The 11524-nt window shown below is 41.8% G+C and overlaps 2 long non-coding RNA genes across 2 annotated transcripts in view; both read right to left on the reverse strand.

Annotated features, from left to right (window-relative positions):
• Window positions 1-7722, reverse strand: part of LOC119871778 — a 237059-nt gene extending 229337 nt beyond the window's left edge. Inside the window, exons 1-2 of the long non-coding RNA XR_005359049.1 lie at window positions 7509-7722; window positions 3940-4073 (exon numbers count right to left, since the gene is read on the reverse strand). This is a non-coding gene — a long non-coding RNA (uncharacterized LOC119871778). The remainder of the gene's footprint in view (window positions 1-3939; window positions 4074-7508) is intronic.
• A 1502-nt stretch (window positions 7723-9224) lies between these two features.
• Window positions 9225-11271, reverse strand: LOC119871988. Its single transcript, XR_005358816.1, has 2 exons — window positions 10745-11271; window positions 9225-10669 (listed from the first exon to the last, which is right to left on the reverse strand). It is a non-coding gene; the product is annotated as an uncharacterized LOC119871988 (long non-coding RNA).
• Between the last annotated feature and the right edge of the window lie 253 nt (window positions 11272-11524).

Genomic DNA, 11524 nt, shown 5'->3' on the forward strand with positions numbered 1-11524 from the left:
TGTAACAAATTTAAAAGAATAGGAATCAAGCACTATCTGCTCTCAGACCACAATAGAATTAAACTAGAAATGAGTAACAAAAAGATGGCTGGAAAACTCCAAATTATTTGGAGATTAAACAAAGCATTTCTAAGTTATACATGAATCAAAGAAGAAATCTCAAGATAATTTTTTAGACATTTTGAATGAAATGAAAATGAAATTTGTGGGATACAGGGAAAACCGTGCTTAGAGAGAAATTCATAGAATTGAATGCACATATTAGAAAAAAAGATTTAAAATCATAAATCAAAACTGTACTTTAGGAAACTAGAAAAAGGAAAGCAAATAAACCTAAAATAAACAGATGAAAGCAGAGATCAATGAAATTAGTAAGAGGAAATTAATAGAGAAAATCAATAAAGCCAAAAGCTGGTTCTGTGAAAAGAGCAGTGAAATTGATAAGCCTCTAGCCAGGCTAACTAAGAAAAAAAGGGGAGGCTGGGTGGCTCAGTCAGTTAAGCATCTGCCTTCAGCTCAGGTCATGATCTCAGTCAGTTAAGCATCTGCCTTCAGCTCAGGTCATGATCTCAGGATCCTGGATCAAGCCCTATATGGGACTCCCTGCTGAGCTTCCTTCTCTCGCTCCTGCTTGTGCTCACGTGCTCTCTCTCTCTCTCTCAAATAAATAAAATCTTTAAAGAAAAAAGAAAAAAAAAGGAGAGGACACACAAATGAATGGGGGACATCACTACAGATCTAATAATCAATAAAAGGACAATAAAGGAATATAACGAGCAACTCTATGCCCACAACTTCAATCTAAATGAAATGGACCAAATTCCCTGAGCGACAAAATCTGTCAAAATTCACACAAGAAGAAATGGACAATCTAAGTAGGGTTATATCTATTAAATAAATTGTTATCAATAATTGATAATTATTGTTATCAATAATTATCAATAATTATCTCCCAAAAGAGAAAGCACCAAACCTAGATGTGTTCACTATAATTTCTACCAAAGGAAGAAATTATATCAATTCTCTGAAATCTCTTCCAAAAGATAGAACCAGAGGTAATAGTAGCTCATTCCATGACATTAGCTTTACCCTAATACCAACACCAAAGACATTATAAGAAAACTGAAAACCAATATCTCTCATTAACTTAGATGCAAAAATCCTCAATAAAATATTAGCACATAGGGCAGCCCCGGTGGCTCAGCGGTTTAGTGCCACCGTCAGCCCTGGGGTGTGATCCTGCAGACCCGGGATCAAGTCCCATATCAGGCTTCCTGCATGGAGCCTGCTTCTCCCTCTGCCTGTGTCTCTGCCTCTCTCTCTCTCTCTCTCTCTCTCTCTGTGTTTGTCTCTCATGAATAAATAAATAAAATCTTTAAAAAATATATTAGCAAATATAATCCAACAATGTATAAAAAGATTTACATGCCACAATTAAGCAGTATTTATCCCAGATATGCAAGCCTGGTTCAATATTTGAAATCAATTAAAAATTAAAAAAAAATAATCCATCACATCAACAGACATATCTGATAAATGACTAATATCCAAAATATGCAAAGAACCCTTAAAACTCAACAATAATAAATTGAACAACCCAATTTTAAAATGGACAAAAGACCCAAACAGACAGCTCACCAAAGAAGATATACAGATGGAAAATAAACATATGAAAAGACGTTCCACATCATATGTCATTAGGGAAATGTAAATTAAAACAATGACATACTGCTACATGCCTGTTAGAATGACCAAAATTGAAAACACAGACAACACCAAATGCTGGTGAGGATGTGGAGCAACAAGAGCTCTCATTCACTGCTGATGGGAATGCACAAGTATACAGCCACTTTGGAAGACAATCTGGCAGTTTCTTTCAAAACTAAACATGCTTTACCATATGAACTAGCATTACACTCCTTGGTATTTACCAAATAAGTCAAAAACGAGGCCCACACAATAGCAGCTTTATTCATAATTGCCAAAGCTGGGAAGCAACTAAGATGTCCTTCAGTAGGTGAATGAATATATAAACTGGTACATGCAGACACTGGATATTAGTCCGCATTGAAAAGAATGAGCTATCGAGCCATGAAAACATATAAAGGAGACTTAAATGCATATTACTAAGTGAAAAAAGCTAATCTGAAAATGTTACATGTTATAGGATTCCAACCATATGACATTATGGAAAAGGAGAACTATGGGGACAATAAAAAGATCAGTGGTTGCTAGGAGCTAGTGGGGAGGGAGTGGGGAATGAATAGATGGAGCCCGGAGGATTTCAGAGCAGTGAAACTGTTCTGTGTGTTATCGTTATAATGGTGTATCCATGTTGTTATACTTTTTGTCAAAACCCATAGAATATACAATACCCTAATGTAAGCTATGGACTTTATATGATAATGATGTTTTAATGCAGACTCATTGATTGTAACAAAGGTACCACTCTAGTGTGGAATTTTGATGGTGAGGGAGATTGGGGATATACGGGAAATCTCTGCACCTTCTGCTCATATTTGCTGTAAACCTAATACTGCTCTTTGAAAGGCCTTTTTTTTTTTAACTACATTCTCCAATTTATTATAAATACAGCTCTAACTTGTTGCAAAAATATTAATGGCAAAAAAATTATTGGTTTGGTTTTCTTCTTTTATTGAAGTATAGTTGACACACAAAAAGTCTATTTTTCTAAATCTATCTCAATTTTTTTAATGCTACTACCAGACAACCCAGCAGTTGCACCTCTTAACGTTTATCCCAGAGAAATAAAGACATGTCACACAAAAACCTATACACAGATGTCTATAGCAGTGTTTTTCATTATAGCCAAGAAACTTGAAACAGCCCAGATGCCCTTCAGTGGGTGAAGGTTAAACGGCTGAGCCACACCATGGAAGGTTACTCTGTAAGCAAAAGTAATAAGCTCTTGATAAGTGGAATAATACACGGGACAAGGAAACTGAAAGGTTACATATTGTGTGATTCCATCTGTATATAGAAATGGGAGACAGGTTAGTGGTTGCCAGTGGTGAAGGAGGCAAGGGAGTGAGAGAGAAGTCACTATAAAAGAGCAACGTGGCTCCAAAGAGCAACATGAAGATAGCACTGATAGAAATGTTCTGTGTCACTCTCAATATCCTGGTTGTGACATTATACTCTAGCTTTGCAAGATGTTACCTTTGGGGGACCTGAGTAAAGAATATCTGGGCTCTCTGTATAATTTCTTATAATTGCATGTAAATCTATAGAGTTATTCCAAATTTTAATTCAAAACACCACAAAAGGAGAGCTGGAGAGATCCAGAAATGGAACCAACATACAGCACCCTAAAGTCATGGTGGCAGGGAAACGCAAAATGCCATGTGGAGGTGTTACGAACCACAAGCCACCGATGCTACGTCACCTTCCCTTCCCCTGTCCAAAGAACTGTATGAAGCCTGTTCTCCCTCAAGGCTGTGAGAAGCTTTGGGGGGGAGGGGTGGATTGTACAAACAATTGCTTTTAAAGGAGGCAGACAGAGAATATGTTCTATGTCAATTCAGAGGAAGGGCAGACATCTGTGGGCTACAGGCACCAATGTGCCAAGGTGTCTAATGTGAGGTCAGCTTTGAAAAATGAGCACCAGCTATGGAAGTGGGGAAAGGGGCTGGAGAGGACGGGAAATGAACTTGACACCCTGGTGGAACCATGGATCCCAGACAGAGTGGCTTCCTGGGGCATGCCCGGCCCAGCACCAGCTGTCTCTAAACCCCACCTTCTTCTTCAACCCTTCCTTAAACTGTCTTCCATACTTCAGTGGTAGAAGCCATTTCTACCCTAAGTTAGCTCAAAATAATGTTTTGTCCTTTGCAAATAAAAAATGTACTGGCCCAGATATCAAAGCTTGGGCCTGGCATGTAAACACCATTAACTAAATGGTTGTCACTAAGAACATACTGAATCTGGCCTTCAGTTGCCCTCAAGCCACAGGACCAGCTTCAAGACAGGGAGGCAGTGGTACGATTACGACGGTAGTCACTTCTGCGTGATGCAAAGAAATCGCCTTCCTCTTTCTGTACTGATTTCATCCTCTATAAAACAGAAATGATAGCAAGTATAAGGTTCGTATATTGATGCCCATAAGTTCCCTCCCCTTCAAGAATCAATTTGAACGCCAACTATGTACACGCACAAAGTCTGTCCTCACTCATCTTCACATACCTTTTCCCTCCTCTCAACAACTATGAACTTTATTTGAAACACGCTCATAACTTTTTATTTTGCGTTATAAGTAGATGAACATTCTGATAGTCCCTATTAAGTTATAAATTCCCTAAGGAATTTGTTTGTTGTATCTTTGATATGATGCAGATAAAGTGGGGAGTGAATATTTGTGGAAAGAATTCATCAAGGACAAATTGAGACAATATGCTCAAGATATGAGGAAGCCTTTTTCAAAGTATAAACCATAGATTACAAAATGTAAATGTACTGCATATATATATATATATATATATATATAGTCAATTTACACAGCTGCTTTGGGCTGGGGGGGTCAGTGGGGGCTGGTTTTATAGATAGATAGATAGATAGATAGATAGATAGATAGATAGATAGAGATAGTCTGGTTATCCCTCCCCAACCACTTACTATTGTGTGGTCTGGACCTAGTACCTTAACGTCCTTGGGCCTCTCACAAAGCAAGGCTCTATGGACAAGGATCATGGGGAAAGTGCAGTTGCATTCTGTTTGCTTTGTTTTTAATTTCTACCACTCCTAATTGCAAAGTAACGAAAATGAAATTTGGATACAATAAAACCCCTGTTCCCTAGGCATATAAAGATAAAAGTGAGAAATCGGAAATCATATAGAGGAAATGGGGGAAGATAAGTTCAATGGAACCACAGGTGACTATAGGTCACTGCAATTAGGCTCTACATTTAGTGCTAAGCTTCCTGGTAGCCAAGGCAAAAAGCAAAGCACAATAATGTTCTTAGTTTGCTCTGTCAGGAAAAAAAAAAAATCACACAGATAACAGGAAAGACAAACCCTTTCCCGGAGCAGCCTTTTGCAAGAATTATGGTGTAATTCCTTTTAAAAGTCTGATGAATAACTGTGGGTGACATCTTCAGCTGCCCCCTCCCTGAACCACAAGGTTGCAGGAGAGCCTCAAATCCAGAGAGGCCCTGCTTCTGGGAGAGGATCGGCAAGGGCTCCAGTAAAGAACCAGCCCCCACTGACCCCCCAGCCCAAAGCAGCTGTGTAAATTGACCAGTCACATCATTATTTAATGCTGTCTGATTGGGTGTAGGAAAATGCCTGCCTAAAACAACTATTTTCCATTTGGCATAAGGTTGGGCTGTTCACTCGGACAATTATTTGCCATTGGATTAACTCTAGTAAAACAGATCATGTCTCCTGAGTGTAAAGCAAATGCCATGATAATAAACCATGATAATAGCACTGGTTTCCTGTTTACTGTGGCAGAAAGGCATGGGCCAAATGCATCTAGAAAGTCATCAATTGTTTGCAAGTTAAAGGGAAGAAAGTTGCAAAAAGAGAGAGAGTTAGGGAAGTGGGAGGCTGAGGACCCAGCCACACAGCCAGGGCTTTTTGAATCTAGGGGATGGTGTACCTGGACTCCCCTTGTTCTATTCTCTCTGCTTTTATGTGTTTGAAAACACCCATATTTTTTCTTTAAAAAAAAAAAAATTAAGCCTAAGAGCATTGCAACTGATACTGCAAGATCCTGGCTATGAAAAGTGATTTGAACAGGATGGTAAAGCAGGACCCAGGGGTTACCAACTATTTGCTGCCGCCATGTGACTCATCAGCTCCAGGAGGCTCCCAGCAGCTTTCTTGAGCTTACACACTGGCCTTGTCTCAGTCCTGGCTGAAGGCACCCGGGGACCCAGTGGACTTTGAATGCCTCTAGAAGCATCTCAAACAATGAGCCATTTGTTCCCATCTGTGGCTAGGCCTTGGAGAGCTGGTCTCAACTCCCCTCAATGCTTGCAACAAGCAACTCCGACCCTCCATGGAGGTTGGGAGGGGGAAGTGGGGCACTAGCCCTGCCTGGAGGGGGTAGGGAGAGCGTGGTGTTGGCCCCAGGGGCTGGTGACTGTGGGATGGGAAGAAGAAGAAAGGAGCAGAAACCCGAGGAGGGGAGGGATAACTTTCCTGTCAACTCAAGACCTCTCCACCTGCAGGCCTGCTGAAGCTTCAGAATCTAGAGGAGTGGCCCACAGAGAAGGAGCATGGAGCAGCAGAGCCGGAAACAGCTGAGGCTTCAAGGGCTGGAGGTAAATGGTGGCGACCTGGGGGCTTTGGCAGCACTTATTGGTAAACTATTGTGACCTGGGAGTGAGAAACTCCATAGAAGTGGGTGAACTCTGGGCAGGCTCCTCTCTCAGAGCCTGAAGCAGAGCCCGGAGTCTGGGTTCTCTGATACAATCTCAGGCCTACGGATTAGCCCAAGGAGGGAGTGTGGCAGGCAGCTACGAAGGCAGGCAACTAGGAGGGAAGTTCTGATCTGACCCCTCTGAACTCAGCAACCCTTGCTCCCGAGCAGCAGCCAGCTTCGCTCATCCTCCCTTTGAAGAAAGCAGAAAAAGAAAGTGCTTTGATTTTCCTAAAACAAACACTATGTTGAGTAAAGAGATAAGCCCAGCCTTGGGTTGGCTCAGGCTCCCCTGTGCAAGGGAAGTCACACTTCATATTTCCAACATGAAAGCCCAAGAAGGGCTGGGCTTAGTGCAGGCTGAAAGCTGGAGAGGCCACCGGCCCCACTTTTCTTCTGCAGAGAGAGGCCTATTAGGCCAAGGGAGAGTCTGCTGTGATCCAGCAATGGTGGTAACTGAGGGCACATTTCTCTGGCCTCTGGGCCTGAAGATCCAGAGCCAACAAGATCCATCAAGGAAAGAGCTCTGTCCAACAGGGACCTTAGTGGCTAGTGGTCAAGGAGGGGCCACCTCCCAACCCTGGGGGGTTGGAAAAGTGACCTTGTTGGAAGAGGAACATTTTCCATGGAGAATTTGCCTGAGTAACACAAGATGGGAGAGACAGGGAGCAACATTTGTGGCCCCAGGGCAACAGGAGGACTCCCCGCCCTTCCATACCTAAGTGCTCCCAACTGCTCTCTGCATTCACACCTCCGTGCGTTCTTGGGGTGATAGTAAGAACAGCCAGGCACTCAGTGTTCTAAGTGCTTTTCACATGTTATCTCACTTAGCCTCACTTAATTTGTTCACTCAGCAAACCTAGCAGGCAGGTACTATCATCATCTCTGTTTACAGATAAGGATACCAAAGCACAGGGAGCAGCAACAATTGCCAAGGTCACACCTAGTTCACAAGGAGCGAACTGGGCTTAGAACCTGGATCTTTGGTTCCGGAGCCTGAGCTAAATTATTATACCTCAGTTCTCTCTCACCACCACCACCAGCTGCAGGGCTTCCCCCAGGCCCTCTTAGACCACCCCCCCCCACCCCCACCCCCAGGTGTGATTCCCACCCTCAAGCCACTCACTTGAACTTCCTGGTTGCTTGTTTCCATTGATGACTGGTGTCACACCTGCAGGCAATGTTCACATGCCCTGGTCGGTTGCTCAGCCCTCTCAGCTCAGCTACGTGGGCCTCTGCTATATAGCCCTCAGGCCATACTCCTCCCAAATCCAGAGTTTCTGACACAAAGGCTATAAGTATATATTCCTCTCTCTCTCTCTCTCTCTCTCTCTCTCTCTCTCTCTCACAAAGAAGCCAAATCCACATGACTTCCCTCAAAAGAAAGAGTGGGGGGGGGGGGGGGGGAAGAAACGAACTGTTTTCCCTTTCTAGCCCAAATATTCTTTTTATTTTTTGTCAGGTTGACCTTGATAAGCCAATCTCTTCTGATTAAATGGAGGAGCCTGATGGCAACAGGCTCTGGTGTGTACACAGTGAGCAGATGCAGTCAGGATGGGCACACTCCCTAAGCACAAAGAATCTGGGGCATCTTAAGACCAAGAGAGCAAAGCCCCGGTGCCAGAACATCACGGTCACCATCTACTGAAAATGACCACAGTAGACTTGACCATGGACTGGCCAATAGGGGACCAACAAAATTGTATTCCAAGGCACAGGGGCAAGTGACAAGAATCTGCAGGAACTTCTCAGAAATAATCCATTCTACATGAAGGAAGTGCCAAAAGCCAGTCTTGTTAGGTTGGGACAATGATCTATGAAGCTATAACTTATCTCTGTGGTACAGCCATAGTCAAAGAAGATCTTAAAAACCAAAAAGAAATATTGAAAAAGAAATTTGTTAGCTCTTCCTACTTCCCTGCCCCCTTGTTGGGGAGAGGACACCCAGCAATCATAGGTATTTTTATCTACTTCTAGAGATATCCAGAATGAGCTGGAATATGCATGACGTAGTGACACTTTTTTTTTTTGTGTGACACTTCTTTTAAGTAATTTTCCCTGAATTTATTCTTCTTGAACTGCCTTCTAAATGTACTTTTCTAAAGAGATTTTATTGCAAAAGAGAGGTTAAATAATAACAAGAATTGTTGTCACATATAGAATTCTTTCCTCCTTAGCCGGTCACAAGACTCGTGTGACTTTGGGTTGTTTTGCAGACGAAGCCACGTCTGTCTATTGTTAGGTTACTCACAGGTCAGCATTGACCTAACTACCTTTGTTCCTCTGCAGATTTTAGCATGGCACCTTTCATACGCAGTAGACTCTCTATTCAACTGGACCAGATTCAATTAACAGCATGCTAGGATTACTATCCTAGCATCTTTACGCCAAGTTGCAATGAGAGTGGGTTTTTTTTACCATAGGAATAAAAGTAGCCAATATCTATTGGTCTTAATAGGTGCCAAGCACTGAGCCTAATGTTTTATATTCATTGTCTAATGTGACTGTCATAAAAATCTTATTATATTCCCCCATTACAAATAAAGCTCCCAAGATGTAGAGAAGCTGTTACAAAGGGGCAAAGCCAGAATTTGAGCCTATATTCAAATCATGAATCCAATAATCTGACTGTAGAGTGTGTGTTCTTTATATTTAAGCTAATACCAAAAATTTATAAAAAATTAATGAGGTTCAAACAATAGATAAATGGGAAAAAAAAATTCTCCCATAATCCATTCCTGCATAGCTACACCCCCTTCCTCACAAAGTCTACCTCTTTCTTACAAATTTCCACTGTTAAATATTTGATGTAAATCCTCCCAAAAAAACATATGCACATATGTATCATATATACATTATTTATTTTCAAAATGGAATCATACTCATTATACTGATCTTCAATATTACTTTTAACAATATTGGATACTTTTCCATATGAGTACATGTAGCCTGTTACAGGCTAAAAATTGTTTCCCCCAAAATTCATGTCGAAGTCCTAACCCCCAGTACCTCCAAAGGTCACTGTATTTAGAAATAGGAGTGATTAAGTTAAAATGTGGTCACTAGGGTCCCTAATCCAATATGCCGGGTGTCTTTATAAAGAGAAGAAAACAGGACACAGATTTGTACAGAAGAAAGACCCTGTGAAGGCACAAGGATAACAGTTCCAAGCCTTGAAGGGAAGCCTCAGAAGAAACCAAACCTACCAAATCCTTGAACTTGAACTTCTAGCCTCTGGAATTGTGAGAAAACTGCTTAAGACACCCCGTCTGTGGTACCTGTAATGGCAGCTCTAGAACACTAATACATAGTTTTATCATAGTTAAAAGCTGCCACATAGAATTCCATTTTTTTAAAATAGATTTGCTTATTTGAGAGGGGGAGAGGGGCAGAGGGAGAGAGCATCCCAAGCAGCCTCTGAGCTGAGCATGGAGCCCGATGCAGCACTCAACCTCACAACCCTGAGATCACGACCTGAACCAAAACTAAGAGTTGGATACCTGACTGCATCACCCAGGTTCTCCATGATTAGAATTCCATTTTATAAGTGTATCATAATTGGTTTAAATAGTTCCCTTTTTGATAGGCATCTAAGGCCTTCCTTCCTTCTTTCCTTCCCTCCCTCCCTTCCTTCTTTCTTCTTTTCCCCTTTCAATTACAAATAGTGCTGTAACTAACACTTCTACATATACTCTTGCACATTTATAAATGTCTGTTTCTATAGCTTAGTATCAACCAAGAAGAGTTCTCATATCAGATAAGAAGCATACTTTATAAGCCCCTATATATTGCCTGGAGGCTTTGAGTTTTGCACACATAGAGTCTGTTAAATAATTCCTCTAGTTTTGTTGTTTTGTTTTTTGATACTAAACTGGCTTCCTGCTCTCCCTTCTATGCTGTCTGTTACATTTTTTTTTTAATTTTTGACCTTTATCATAGGGAGCTAAAAAAGAAAAGAAAAAAGTCACATGCTTATCTTCAGAAAATGACAAAAACCCCTCAACCTTATGGAAGTCAGACAGCCTGTTCTGTCTCTAGCTTCTATTTGGGCTCTTCATCCTTAAACTTACAGAGACCACATTAAAGCATTTGGAATGCCCTGTGACCCTAATGGCCAATATGGCTATCCTTGCTAAATCCCTCCAGGAATCGTTGTGTGTAGAGAAAGGCAGCAGTGGTGTTGGAGAATTCGCCATAGTTGGGTTCAAAGAGTTCAACACATCAGTGCAGAGACTCATTTCTGGCACAAAGACATGAGTCTTCTTCTAGCCTCTCCTCTTTCTGTTACTTTAAAAAAAAAAAAAAAAAGTTAATGCCTTATGACTTCAGAATGCTCTTCCCCTGTTTAGAAACCAGACTCACCATTGCCATGGCTTAGCGTAAAAGCCCAACTTTCTGGGCAGGAATTCAAGCCCTCCACAGTCTGGGTCTTATCTGCTTTTAGCCACCATAGCTTTCTGGCATAGTGCCTCTGCTTCAAGACAGCTTCTTCACTACCCTGCAGAGGTCACGGTTCTCCCTGCCTGATACCTATACTCAGGTTAATTATACGGTGTCTCCATTAGACCATGAGCTCTCTGAGTGCAGATTCTGTCTTGTATTCCATATTCCAGTTCGTATTCCATATTCTATATTCAGTATGTCTGGATTCAAGTGATAAAATGATAAATATTGAAAAAGGAAGGGGAGGAGAAAAAGGATAGGAAGGACACAGTGCCTACTCAAGGAGATGACCTTCCAATGCACCCACACGCACCATCTCCCAGCCATCTTCAGCTTCTACATTCAACCTGTGCCTTCCTTTTTTTTCTTAAGATTTTATTTATTTATTCATGAGAGAGACAGAGAGAGAGGCAGAGACACAGGCAGAGGGAGAAGCAGGCTCCACACAGGGAGCCTGACATGGGACTTGATCCCAGGTCTCCAGGATCATGCCCTGGGCTGAAGGCAACACCAAACCGCTTAGCCACCAGGGCTGCCCAACCTGTACCTTCCTCGTCCAGCTCAACTCCTCCTCTTCTACAAAACTTTCTGGACTACTCTGCACTATTTATTTATTTCCTGAATATATGCATAATCCCCCTGGACTGGATGATAGGCCCTTTAAGGGCAAGGACCATTCTTGGGCTTCTTCCTTATATG

Source organism: Canis lupus, chromosome 5 (assembly GCF_011100685.1).
Source record: "Canis lupus familiaris isolate Mischka breed German Shepherd chromosome 5, alternate assembly UU_Cfam_GSD_1.0, whole genome shotgun sequence".
In the NCBI taxonomy this organism is placed as follows: Eukaryota; Metazoa; Chordata; class Mammalia; order Carnivora; family Canidae; genus Canis; species Canis lupus.